Genomic DNA, 13192 nt, shown 5'->3' with positions numbered 1-13192 from the left:
TACAGGAAGCTGTGGGAACCCATTTTTGAATGAATCTTTGACATTCTGCAATATTGTTCCTTGCAGTTCTCTAAATGTCCACTCATGGGTCACCTCTCTGTTTTTAAAAAGAAAATCAGACATGAAGCCAATCTTGAATTCTGGGCAGCCTGGGTTCTAAAATTGGCAGCCCAAAAAAACATGGATTGACTTTCACATGTTCTAAAAGGGTCTCGCTCGAGCTACAGGGAGTAGAGGAAGGGATTTGGGGAGACGGTTATGGAAAATTAATAATGCAGTCTACATGTTGAATACTTGGAAGCTCCACTTATGATTATGCACTATACAATCTATGGCAAGTTGACTTCACACTCCTACTTATTGGACTTTTTTTGGGGTCTTTTTAATGTTTTTTTGTTGTTACCATAAGCATTTTTCAAAAGAGCTTAACTAAAGCACTCACTGAGCCTTTTCCTGCTCATTCTGATCCCCTTGAAATGGCTGTGGGTAAACGCCAGATAGGTTGGCCGTTCTCTCTCTCTCACTATCAGACATTTATGTATGAGGCTCATGGGATGCTGGCCGAGTAAAGCCAGGAAACCAGGTTTACAATGTCTTCAGTGCACTAGTGTTGTATCATTTTGGGGGATTACATTTCTTCTCTCCAAAGATCAAACCTAGTCTTGTTTTGAGTGCATCATAACCTTAGTTGTGCTAAATGTGTTTCAGATATCCTACATCCTTTTTTGGGGTTGGTTCTAATGTGTTTTTACAAATGAATATCAACCCAAGTCTTTAAGATAGCATTCATAGTACTTTCCAAGTACTTGGATGCAGCATTTTACAGCGAGGTGATATCAATTCTGTTCTACACATTTTTCTGTGTTCTACCTAGTTTATCTAAAGCTGTACTGCTCTATTATAGTCTCTAAAATTAGGGAGGCCCACTCCTCCTCCCTTTGGGGGAAAACATTAGCGTTTTCAATGCAATGCAATGCAGGGAGGTTTGATTTTTCCATATAAACTTCGATAGTATTTTATGCAGCGTATGGAAAAAAAAGTCGGGGACTCGGTTCGGGAGGGTCTGAATCAGATATAACATCTTTGGTAGGATCACCATTTTAACCTAATTAATCCGTCCAAGCCATGAAACCATTAATGGGCTCCAGGACTGGACAAGCTTCTGAATCTTGACTAGTAGGGGTGGAAATTGGCATAATATAATTTCCCCCCCCAAGGGAGTGTGTAATATTTACTCCCAAAACCCGAATGCCTTTCGGCAGCCATCAGAACTGTCACTTTCATTGCTTTGGATAGTTCGCCATGTTTGAGCCCAATATTTAAGATTTCGGACTTTGTGATATTGATTTTAAGTCCAGCCACTCTACCAAACCCTTCCAATTGAGCGAGCGCTGCAGGTAGTGAAATGCCCGCATTAGTGATCATAAGGAGCATATCCTCTGCATATGCCATCAATTTATGATGATACCCCCCACCCCTCAAAAAGATATGCCTTCTATGACATCCGATAGACGAAGTCGTGATAGTAGTGGTTCCAAATGTATTGCATAAAGAAGAGGAAAACGGGTGCAACCCTGTTTCGTACCTCTGCGAAGGGAGACCTGCAGGGATAGTTGACCATTTATGAGCAATCTGGCCGAGTATTCACATTCACTTAGCTTGTACCATCCCAAAATATTTGGGACCAAACCCCATAGCTCGTAAAGTATTCAATAAGGACCATTCCACACTTTTTCGGCATCTAATGACCCCAATACAGCCGCATCCTCCTTTTTAGCCACTTTTTCGATTAAGTGACAGGTTGCGTCGAATATTATCGTGGGTTTGTCGCTCTTTTATTAACCGCGTCTGGTCAGGGTGGATAAGATTAGGCATAATGCCCTCGAGTCGATGGACACAAAAATATACACAAGTTCTCGCAAATTTTCATGAGCACAATCAGGCGATATGATCCGTATTTAGCTGGATCTTTTCTTGGCTTCGGGATTAGGATTATTTTAGCCTCTTCAATAGAAGCTGTTATTTTACCACTGGTAGTAAAAGAATAAAGAGGTTGGTTAATCTCAGGGCTATGGTTGCTCTGAACTTATTATAAAAGAAAGTGATATACGCATCTGGTCCCAGCGATTTGTTTATTGGAAGGTTAGCTATAACAAATGTCTTCCTCCCTAGTAATATAGTTATCTAGATTTGCTCTATCCGCTTCAGTAATTCTCTCCAACTGGATTGATTGCAAATAACTTATATCTGGTCTGGGGAAGCAGAGTAAAATGCTCCGAACTTGGTTATAATTTCTTCCGTCGTCATTAATTTCTTCCCTAATGTGTCTTCCACCCTGAATTATCTGCTATTTTCTGTTGTAATTGTCTAGCTAACATTCTGTCTGATTTCTTTGCCTTAATGTATATCACCTGCTTTAAATACAATAGGCGTTATTCTGCTTGTTTAGTTCGTATAAATCCAGTCTACCATTAGCGTTTCGGTATTGCCTTTTGGAGTTTCGATGTATCCTTTACTTCAGCCTCCAGGTCTATTCCAATTTTATGCCTACGTTTCCCCCTGTGTGCCTGATTCGCAATAAGGTCCCCCGTAAGGGTCGCTTTAAACACATCCAAAACCACGTCTAATCCCGCTTCCCGACAATGTTAGAGTGGAAATATTCCATAATTTTGCCATCTATTTCGTCGCAGAGAACCCGGTCTGACAGCAACTCTTTCGGGAATTTCGAGCTCCAGGGTGTGGGAAAGACTCTAGGGAAGTTCAATAGTCAGAGGGGCATGATCTGAGTTGGTGATGGGAAGAGTGACACAAATTGACACTCATACAATCAGCCTAATCAAAGCCCAAAAAATAATCTATCCTAGAAAAGGATTTGTTAACGTGGCAATAATAAATATATGCTCTTTCCCCTCCTTTCAGAGTAGGCCAAATATCGGAGTGTCAACTGATCGAATTTCTGTCTAAGGGCTAAGGAAGGCAGGGGACGAACACATCTGGTGTTAGAACGTCTGTCTCGTAAAGGTCCCATGCTATAATTAGATCCTCCATCAAAATCATTTTACCCTGGCCAAGCTGTTCTAAATTGGATAATGCAGTCTTCAAAAACCCCTCTTGACCAATGTTTGGGGCGTATAAGGAAGCCAAAGGTGGGGTCACTGATCCCATCTGCACTAAAATATAGAGGAAACGGCCCTCTTTGTCAGCTTGCACCTTCATGATGGAGACCTGCATACCCATCCTAAAAGTGATAAGTACCCACGCTGTCTTCCCCTTTGCGTTAGCCGGCCTAATTATCGGGTATTGCTTTAGTTTCAACTTATATCGATCCTGATATTTGATATGTGTTTCCTGTAAGGCGATAAGATCGGGCGAGTGTGTGTTAATTAACCGTTCCAATGTCCTCCTCCTTAACGGGGGTTTTAAACCCCCTTATATTAAGTGTCAAACAGCGGAAGTTCTAGCTGTTTTGCAAAACCGCTACTTTGGGAATGCAACTCTGAGAACATTTTTCTAATCTTCTCTCTGATCCCGTGTACTACCCCCTCCCCCAAAAATGTTCCCCCTCAACCCTCAACTTATATCCTCCTCAACAACTTTCCTCTCTCCATGGTGTAGGCTATCCTTGCTACTCTATCCTCTGACTACTTCCTCCGAGGTGGCCTACCTCCTAAACCAGGGATAAATGCAGGGTATCCTAAAACCCTCTTTGTTTGTCTTTAATAAATTCCAAGATGATCCTCTGCCGTGCCTCAACTTTACACAATGTCATTCATGATCTGCAAAGTTTACCTTATTTCACCATGTCGTCACTGCCCGAGCCAGTTCTTGATCCTTCAGGTTACCGGGGGCTTCTCTGCCGATAAGGGGCCTTTTTGATTTCTTGTCCGTTGTATTGGTGTCCATTCCCATAGCCCAGTCCACTGGGAGTATAAGCCCGGATCCCAATACTGGGGCCTGGTTGATCCTTGTGGTCTAATCGCAAAATACGGGCCCCCTCCTCCGTTGTCGTAACTCGGTGCTGTTTGCCCTCCCAACTAAATTAAAGGCCAAATGGGAAGGTCCATCTGTATGGTATTTTCTGAGTTTGTGAATGTTGCAGGATCTCACGCTTGTCTCTTCTTTTTTGGTAACGTCATTGGAAAGAGTTCTGGATACAGTTGGATTTCGTTCCCGTTAAGTGTAATCTGTGTCACTTTTCTGGCTTCGCTAAGAATTTGTTCCTTCCGAGGGTAACAAGCCAAAGTGTTTCTGGGACGGGCACCTGGATCCTGGCGTTTCGGGCCGACTATGAATCCTGTCTATAGGAATTGTTACCTCTGCTTCCTTATTCAATAGATCTTTGAAGACTCCTGTAACTTCCTCTCTTAGGGCTGAGTCGTTCACCGATTCTGGAATGTTTTCTATACGAATGTTGCACCTCCTCGACCTATTCTCGAAGTCCTCACGCTGAAGCTCCACATTGTGTTGTCCTTGCCAACAAGAAGCTCCTCCGATTTTGTAGAATCCTGGGCAAATCTTGTAGTGTCTGCTCATTCGTGTCCGTTCTTTCCTCGGGGGAGGCAATGTCTTTTCGAGGGAGGCAATGTCATTTTGTAGGTCTGATAAGGCAGATTTAAATTCGGTAGTAAAGGTCTCAAATTGTAGTTGCGAAGAAGCAGAAAGTTTGTCATGAAAGATTTTAAAACACTGCTGAACGTCTTCTTTTGTCCCTCTGCGCCTCCACCAGCTCGCTCGTGTGGTCTGGATCTTTTTGTGCCCAACCCGACCTAAGCCAGCAGCTTTTGATCGGTTTCTTTTTAGGGGTGGGTGGGAACGTGGAAAGGCGCTCTTTTCTTTTCCCCCTGGGTCCTGGCATTGACCAAGTACTCCTCTGGAACGTTCCTGCTGCTAAGTAATGGTTAGGTATTTCCCTTTGTTTCCAATTCCACTTCGACCTTCAGATCTTCCAGGAAATATCCAGTATGAGTAATGTAGCAGTTAGTTCTTCCCTAATATCAAATATGGGGGGCTTCCCAATCACACACAGCTGAGGTCTGCTTCTCCTCTTACCCAGTCACGTCTAGTGCAAATGGGTCACGGCCATCTGTGTAAAAAGACATATGCAGGTGCTCTGCGAGGACTACCTTTTTAACTTTGTTAGTTCATAGTGGGGGTAGCGGCTTCCCTCTGGTCTTCCAAACGCCTTCACAGTCATCTTTCCGATACGCTTATAGTCCCCGGGAGTCCAAGCTCTGCTGAGTCCCTCCCCACCCCTGTGCCGTCCAATTGCCCGCCAGGCTTACAGTTCAGTGTTTTGGATATCAGTGGGGTTATTTATGTTTATTTTGTTTATATAGCGCTTTACGCCAAAGCGCTGTACATTTTAACATGAATACAATAACAGTAGAAGCAATTACAAGATATGAGTCAAACCAGTACTACATCAACTAGAACAATTTGCCAGTGGAGATTAGTGAGGGAAGAGGGGGTGGAGAGGGGAATGGAGTTGGGAACAAGAAATGAGATAAGGTGAAGGCGAGAGAGGAGGAGAGGAGTCAAGGCAGGGGTATAGAGGCAAGATGTGGAGGATAAAAGACGGGGGGGAGAAAGGGTGGGGAGGATCAGAGTATTGGGAAGGGGAGTGGAGAAGAAGAGATTTTAAGGAGACACGAAAGGAGGAATAGGTGGGGATGGAACGGATAGAGAGGGGAAGGGAGTTCCAGTGGAGGGGAGCAAGGAGCTGAAAGGAGCGAAAACGAGAGGAGGCACATGGGAACGGGGAAACAAGGAGAAGGAAGTGATCTGCAGATCTGAGGGAACGGCAGGGAGTGTAGAATGAGAGGAGAGATGAGGTGGAGAAAGTTCATGGAGAGATTTAAAGACGAGACAGAGGACGTGGAATTTGAGTTGGGAATGAAAGGAAAGCCAGCCAAGCTGTGAGAGCGAGGAGGAGATGGAGTCATGAGGTGAGAGTAGACACAGGGTGCGAATGGCAGAGTTGTAGAGGGATTTTAGGGGGGCAAGATGAGAAGCAGGGAGTCCGAAGAGAGAGGAACAGTAGAAAAGACGAGAGAAGAGAAGGGAGGAGATTAAAAGTTTAGTGGCGTGGAAGGTTAGAGAGGGTTATTTCTTCTCCGGCCCTTGTTCGATGTCCCAGGGTCTCTGCCCTAGCACTCGTTGCCAATATAGTGCTGTTCAGATCCAGGACACCGGGAGCACGCCGCCTATGCCATCGGGCACCCACCGGAGGACCCCCCACCCCAATTCCTGCAGCGCCTGCCCCAGGTGAGTCCCGCCAGTGTGCGTAGAAGGAATCACTCAGCAGTTGTGCTGTGCAGGGCCAAACCCGGGCCCGATGGGGGCTATAGGTCTCCTTGGGGGCCTCTGTGTTGTACCAGGTGGTGTCCTGGGCTGTGTCCCTTTATCCTGCCACATTGCTAGGCACTCTAGGTTGCCCGTTCACTTCGGGACTCCTCCCTGCAGTATCGGGGGAGAGGAGGGCAGAGCATTCTGCGTGAACGCCCGCCCTCTGGGTTTGTGCTGTGCTCCGTGTAGCGTCCCTCAACAGTCCGGGTCTGCTATTCACTCACTCGTAACAGCTGCACGCCGATCCCAATCTGGTATTGCTCCCAGAACCGGCTTTCTTTTATGTTGCACACATGCGCTTGGTGTATATTCCATGTACTGTATTTGTAGAGCTTGCTCTGCAGATTAAAGCACCCGATAGGGCTAAGAGTTCAATCAGCCGTGTCTGTACTGCTTGGCAGCCATCTTGGAATTCCCAGATTAGATTTTTGAGGTGGACATATTTTATACACTAGTTTTATAATTGGTGTAAAATGCAATTGTAAGAGTAAAAATGATTTGCTTCCGCAAGAGTGTAAAAAGTATGCAACCAAAACATGACTACATTTGAAAATGAATAGTTCACATAAGAAACAAAACTGTTGAGAAGCAGAGATGTCTGGCTACAAACAATGTATTACATTTGTGGAAACATATTCTATATATTCATGTGTATGACTACACCACATTGATGCCTTTTGATGATAAAAGCACAAAACACACAAACTTCTAAAAATACTTGTGCAGTGCAAGCATGCATTCATGGATTCACTGAAAAAAACCCATAATTTATTTGTTACAAAGGATACTTCCCCATAGTACTTATATTTTTTATTTATTTTTAAAAAAATCTTATTACTGATAAGATCCTAAAATGTTAAGAAAATACATAAGCATGCATAATGGTGAATCTCTACAGACATGACGCAACAGAATTAGAACAGAAACAAACACTTCCTTATCTTCCTGTGTGCTGTTTCTGAAAGACTAAATGCACACAGCTTGGAGAGTAAATGTCTGTTTTTGGACGTTTCAATTTCATCCATGCATATAAAAATCAAGATGTGTTCTGTTTTCTGCAGTCACCCGCCCATTGCATTGCTCTCTGCTCTCAACGGGTGCGTAAATGATACGCATGGAAATAGAAAAGATGTTGTGTAGTTAAAAGATTTTAATGCATCAAAAGGCCTTGTACGACACACCTGGAGGCCTGCAGTGATCAATGCCTTTCATTTGTTTGAAAGCAACAAATAGGAAGGAGACGCATTACTTTTCGAAGAGTTAATCATCGGGTATGAGACTTGACAAATTGTATCTTAATTTATGTTAAGTTCCAATCTTTAAGCAGCATAGCCATGATTATGTGGCAAACCTTTCAAATGGCAAGCTACTAACCAGTCATAAAATGTCATGCGTCCCCACAAAGCAAACCATTTCTTACCAGCAAGTCAGTAATCGCTAGCCACGTTCTCATATTTGCATAGTGCCTCTTGCACTATGTAACCAAGAGCAGACCACACAATTTGGCTAGCCATTGGATAATGATATTTTTAAGTCTTTGCAATTAAGAAATGGTGTGTGTATAGAATTTAGGGGGTGAGTGGATTTTTAAAACGGCTTAGTAGCTTGCAACTTGAATTTTTACCCTCTGATCTAATAGCACATGCACATTTTGAGCACTGTATGATATTTATACTTGAATATTGGGTATCACAGTGGAGATAAAATATCAATACATTCTGTACCTAATGCCTTACAGTATTGGAATAACAGTTTTTAAGAAGTTCACATAAAATCATCTTTTAGGTAAAATCTTTTTTTATCCTTTTTTTATTTAGTATTCTATCGAGCTGCAAGTAAACATCAATGGACAATTAGTGACCTTCATAATTCAATTACGTCTTTTTTTTCCTATTTGAAAATAAGAGATGTCTCCTACTTTGAGAAAATAATGCAATTGGCATACTGAGAGGCCCAGGTTGTGTATCCTAAAGCATTTTATTTTATCAGAATTGCAAATTAAAAGTTCCTGTGGCCCTATACTTTTTTTATTTTAAATTTATTTAAGGGGAAACAAGTTACTCTTCCCCTGGAGAAGGATTTTTCGTATTTAAAAATCTGTGGAGTTACTAGTGTTAAGAGAGATTAAGAAGGATACGATATCTGTTGAGAGACGAAATGTCAATGTAGTACAAAGTATTATGCAATACACCTTGGGAGATTTGTCTCATTGATTTTAATTTTTATTTATTTTTTTAATGCTTTTTGCGACATTAAGTGCAGGAATTAATTTTATTACTCAGTTACATTACTGAGTCAATATATTGTTGTTAAATGACTTTTTTTAATACAAGTTTAATTTTAGGGGTACTTTATTGATGATACATTCAAGAGAACTAGTAACATTGAATATTAATTGAAAGGCTTTTTTTGCTTTACAGAGTGCAGAAAGTTGCAACCGTGTTCTGTTGGATTTATGCATGCTCATATTGTGTTTCGGTTGGGATGCTAGGGAAGCATTCTTTTTTGCTTCAGAAAATAGTCAATGTAATGCAATTGATTTTGTTATTTACTAAGAAATATACATGTAATTGTACATGCCAAATGTTTAGAATCCTTGATTAACCTTGGTGCAGTGAGTGGTTGCTGGCGTTGTGACGTGGCTGCTATTATCCAGTCATTGATTATGAATGATTTGGATTTTTCTGCAGGCGTAGGAAACGGGACACAATCAGTTGGAATAGTCATGCTAATGCACTGTTTTTGTAATGGTTCATAAATCCTACAAACATGTGGACAGGCTAGTAGCTCAAGGGCATTGAAACATGGGCATGCAGTAAAGAATGCGGTGTGATGAATCGGAGATGATCACCGCAGAAAACCGGACCTGGGACCCGTCTCATGTAGCCAGGGAAAGGCAGACACTTTCTGACGGGTGAGGCGGAATGTGGAGCCCCCAACCCCTTTTATAACTTCGCCTGAGACACCACCCGTCTAATGCCCTATTGTGAAATAGAAGATATGAGAGAGATTTTGACTTTGTGGACTCAGAAGTCCCACAATTCCCAAAGTGCTGGGATGAAGAAGAGGGCCGCAGAGGCACAAGACTGCAATTTGCAGACTCTTATAAGAAATGACCCACACATGAGGGAGACTGGGAGGCATTCAAGGCCCCCTCAGCTGCAGGTTTTAGAGAAAAGTAGCAGTAGGAGGTGGAGTAGTTGTGATCTCTCCATGTTGCAGAAGAAGCAGAATCTGGACGAGAACAGTGACGCCGAGGCCAGTGTTGAGCGGTTGCTGGTCCTGTGAGTCTTTTCTTTTGGAAGCCTTAATTGCAGAGGTCGTGCAGCGGGAATCTTTGCAGTTGGAAGCTTTCCCCCCTGGAGACTGGAATTGCATAGGATGTGCAGTAGGAAGTGTAAACATTGACCGCTTTCCCCGGTAAGGCAGGCTCCGCTGGTAAGTGAGCACTGGAGTGCCTCTGGAGCAGAGGAAGCTCCTTTTTTGAGTGGCGTGGGCCACAGAGGACCAAACAAAGCAGGTTGCTCGGCTGCATGAAGCAGCAGAAGCCCTGGAGGCAGTGGAGCAAACGGACACGTGCACCAGACCCAGTGAGTTCATGGTTTTGTTGTGACCCTGTGACGCCCGCTGGCCAAATCAGGGTGTTCTAAACAAAGAACTACTATAAAGAAAGTGAAAGAGACAATTACACCTTGCAGTGAATGCCAAACTGATCTGAAGCTGACAAATAATGCATTTGAAAACCAAGCTGATGTCGAGGATGAGGTGGCAGAATAAGAACTTGGCACACAAACCAAAAAGGTGTGGTTGTAATTATGTGGGTCCAAATAAAGGCCAAGAACAAGAAAAGGCAATAACCAAAGAAATGAATGCAAACCACAATTGCCAACGCCACAAGAGTCGTACCAAGGCAAGTTGGAAAGAACAAACCTTGACAAAGCCAAGAGAAGGTAATTAAGAATACAAGTGTCTGTAAAACATATTGACCATACATAAGGTCATAAGAGGAACTGGCTTAAACCCACATTGCCAAAGTCAAAGAAGTGTAAAGGGTGAGAGAGGACTATAGTCCGCATTTGGTTAATGCAGAAGGTGGGAAACAAAGTGGCAGGAGGGCTGGCCTTCTGATCAGTCGTCTTGAGGAGTGGAGCATAACCTGCATTGTGTGTGGCAATCACGAGTGTAACGAAGAGCATCAGTGTGTTTCTTGTTTTCACAGAAGAAATACTTCAACTTGAAGTTCTGAAGCAAAAGACATTGCTAACTTGTTGGAAGCTAACCGTTAACACAGAAGTACTCGCAGTTAGTAGTTTTACTCTGTCCTAGCAGAAGAGTACAACAGGGCAGAAAATCTTGTAGTAGTATCTGGGCGCATTAATTAAAACATAAATGTTAAAGCGATGCAATACAAGAAATGACAATAAGAAAGGAATATATTGTTGCAATGACTACAGCAGACAAAGAAATAAAGTACGAGGAGTGCATGAAGAACAATCGTATGTCTCTTGAGTAGGTGGCTTGGCAGGTGAGTGGACCAGGTCGAAATCTTTGGTACTGTGGTGTGGTTAAAGACGTAGTGTTTTTGTGAACTGATAGAGAATCCTGACAAATGAATATTGCTGAAGCTAATATTGTATAAACTGATGCAGGAACCTCTAACCTTGTTAAAACAAGTGTGAATGGTTGCAGAATTATCCTGATCAAGATATAATTTATGTTAACGTAAGTATTCTTGGTTCATGAGAAGAAGTTGCTTTGAGCTATTTTTGTCACAAGTGCAAAGAGGAAAATCCTTATTGAACACATTTGAACTATTGGTGGAATTTGCATTGGAACGGTTACAATACAGGATTTCCTTATCCTTTTACTGTTGAACACAATCCTGCTTGAATCTGGGGAAGGGTAATTCACCCAGATTATAAGGAAAAACTGTTATCATGCTGTGAACATAGCTTTTATATTTGTTGGTTTTGGACTGACACATATTACCTTTTTTCGGTGTTTCCTTTAATTTATTTTAGGCAGTGAAATCCTCGTCGGGGAAGGGATAGTGATGCGTTTCTCCAACCTTCTTGAGTTAATAAAATGGCATCTTTTGATAAATCAAAGTTGTCCTCACATTTCTGACCTTTCACAACATGCAATCATGTTTTGCACAGGTTTTCCCTGCTTCAGCAATTTATAGAAGTGGGTCACTTGAAGCTTTGTAATTCTTCAACCCGTTTTGGGGAATATTTTCATTTCAGTGATAAATCTGCCTGACCTGTGTCATCCACAGAACCTTTTGCTTGGACTTGGTGTTCTTCCCCCATCCTCCCCACCCCCCCCCATCTCACCTAGTCTTTTACTCTTTTTATGGGTGACCTTTTTATGTCCCTCCATAGTGTATGGTTGGAGCCCTTTGGACTTTCCTGTTAATTTCTCTTTAATGTGCTTGGGTGAACTACTGTGCCCAAGGGGTAAAGATCGATTGTCATCCCCTTTACATTTTTTTATAGTGAGCCAGCACACCCCACCTTACGGGGAGTGCTGTGGGTGGTGGGTTACAATATATCCCCTTGCTTACTTGCCTGTATCATTTGTTGTTACAATTGCAAGTTTATTTGAATGACGGTGGCAGTGGTTTTACTTTAGTGACTTTTTTAATCTTATTACATTCAGGCTGTTAATTCAGCCTTGATTATGCACAGAAGGGCCACCATTCTGCTAGTATGTTGGGTTCCTTCTTTTTCGCCATTGTATCCTTGTTGTTACTGAGGTCTTCCCCTGCCATTCTAGCGGGGAATTACCTCAGTGGAAGTTTTGTCTTTGGCATGAATTCTTTGTATTCCCCGCCTAGGCTCCATAGTGTCTGAGAAGGCAGGAGGCAAGGGAGAAGTCCACAACTCTGCAGCCCTTTGTCTTTTCACCTTTCCTGAAAGGAACCAACTCCCATTGGGGGGCTGGCTGTCCAATATGTAAACTGCAGGGAAAGATGGCAGAAGTTGTGCTGTAGTTCCTGATAAATACTCTGAACCTGGAAGCTGCTGTCAAGTCGATTCAATTGGAGCTGAATCCGAAGAGGAAGATGAAGAAAAGACATTTGTAGCGATTTCTAGTGACCATACAGCCTGCTGTGTAACGGAGCCTGATGCAACCTTTCAGAGGCTGGTGAGATCCACTAGTCTCAAGAAGACCTGCATTCAAACCATCCCACAATGTGCTGCAACCTTGCTGGGCTGAAACCAGCCAATATCCTTGCACCTCAAGCCTGGTTGCGGTACATTGTCTTCCTAAATCCGAATCCATCCAAAACTTTGAACTCCTGCTGGATCTCCAGAGACACAATTCGAAGGATTCTTAAAGTGTAAAGGTACTTACTTGCTCAAGAAGTTAGTGTGGTAACTGTATCTCTGTGAAAGTTACAAAGTGTCATTAAGTTTATGCTTCCCTAGTTGCATTGTGCCCATCTAAAGTATATAAGTACTAACTTTGAAACGTGTCTCCCCCCCACCAATTTCAAAAAAAGTAATGTGTTGGTACTGTTTTAGTATTCTTAACTGAATGAGTGTAAAAGCTCACCAAAAGGGTTTACCTGCTTTGAATAACATTGTGTAATTCTTAGTATTGGGTTTTGCTTAACCTGATCTGCGGTCTTTGAGTTGCTGGTAGCCTCCTCTTAAAAGTATATAGGCCTTACGCACCTTTAGTTAGCTGCTGCTCATCTAAACCTGTAACACTGGGTTGTGTTTTCCTGAATTGCTTTGGGGCTATTCTAAAATAATAGTTCTTACTTAACTTAGTAACTGTATTAATACACTTTTAGAAAAAGTATACTGGGTATAACTAGCTATTGGGTAGCGCATAG

The 13192-nt window shown here is 42.5% G+C and overlaps 1 protein-coding gene across 1 annotated transcript in view; it reads left to right on the top strand.

The window, feature by feature from the left end:
• Nucleotides 1–13192, top strand: part of CDK2 (cyclin dependent kinase 2) — a 185889-nt gene that overhangs the window by 17085 nt on the left and 155612 nt on the right. The window lies entirely within an intron of this gene.

This window comes from Ambystoma mexicanum, chromosome 3q, assembly GCF_040938575.1.
Source record: "Ambystoma mexicanum isolate Mex_15411 chromosome 3q, UKY_AmexF1_1, whole genome shotgun sequence".
Lineage (NCBI taxonomy): Eukaryota > Metazoa > Chordata > Amphibia > Caudata > Ambystomatidae > Ambystoma > Ambystoma mexicanum.
This window is presented reverse-complemented; position numbering and strand designations above follow the sequence as displayed.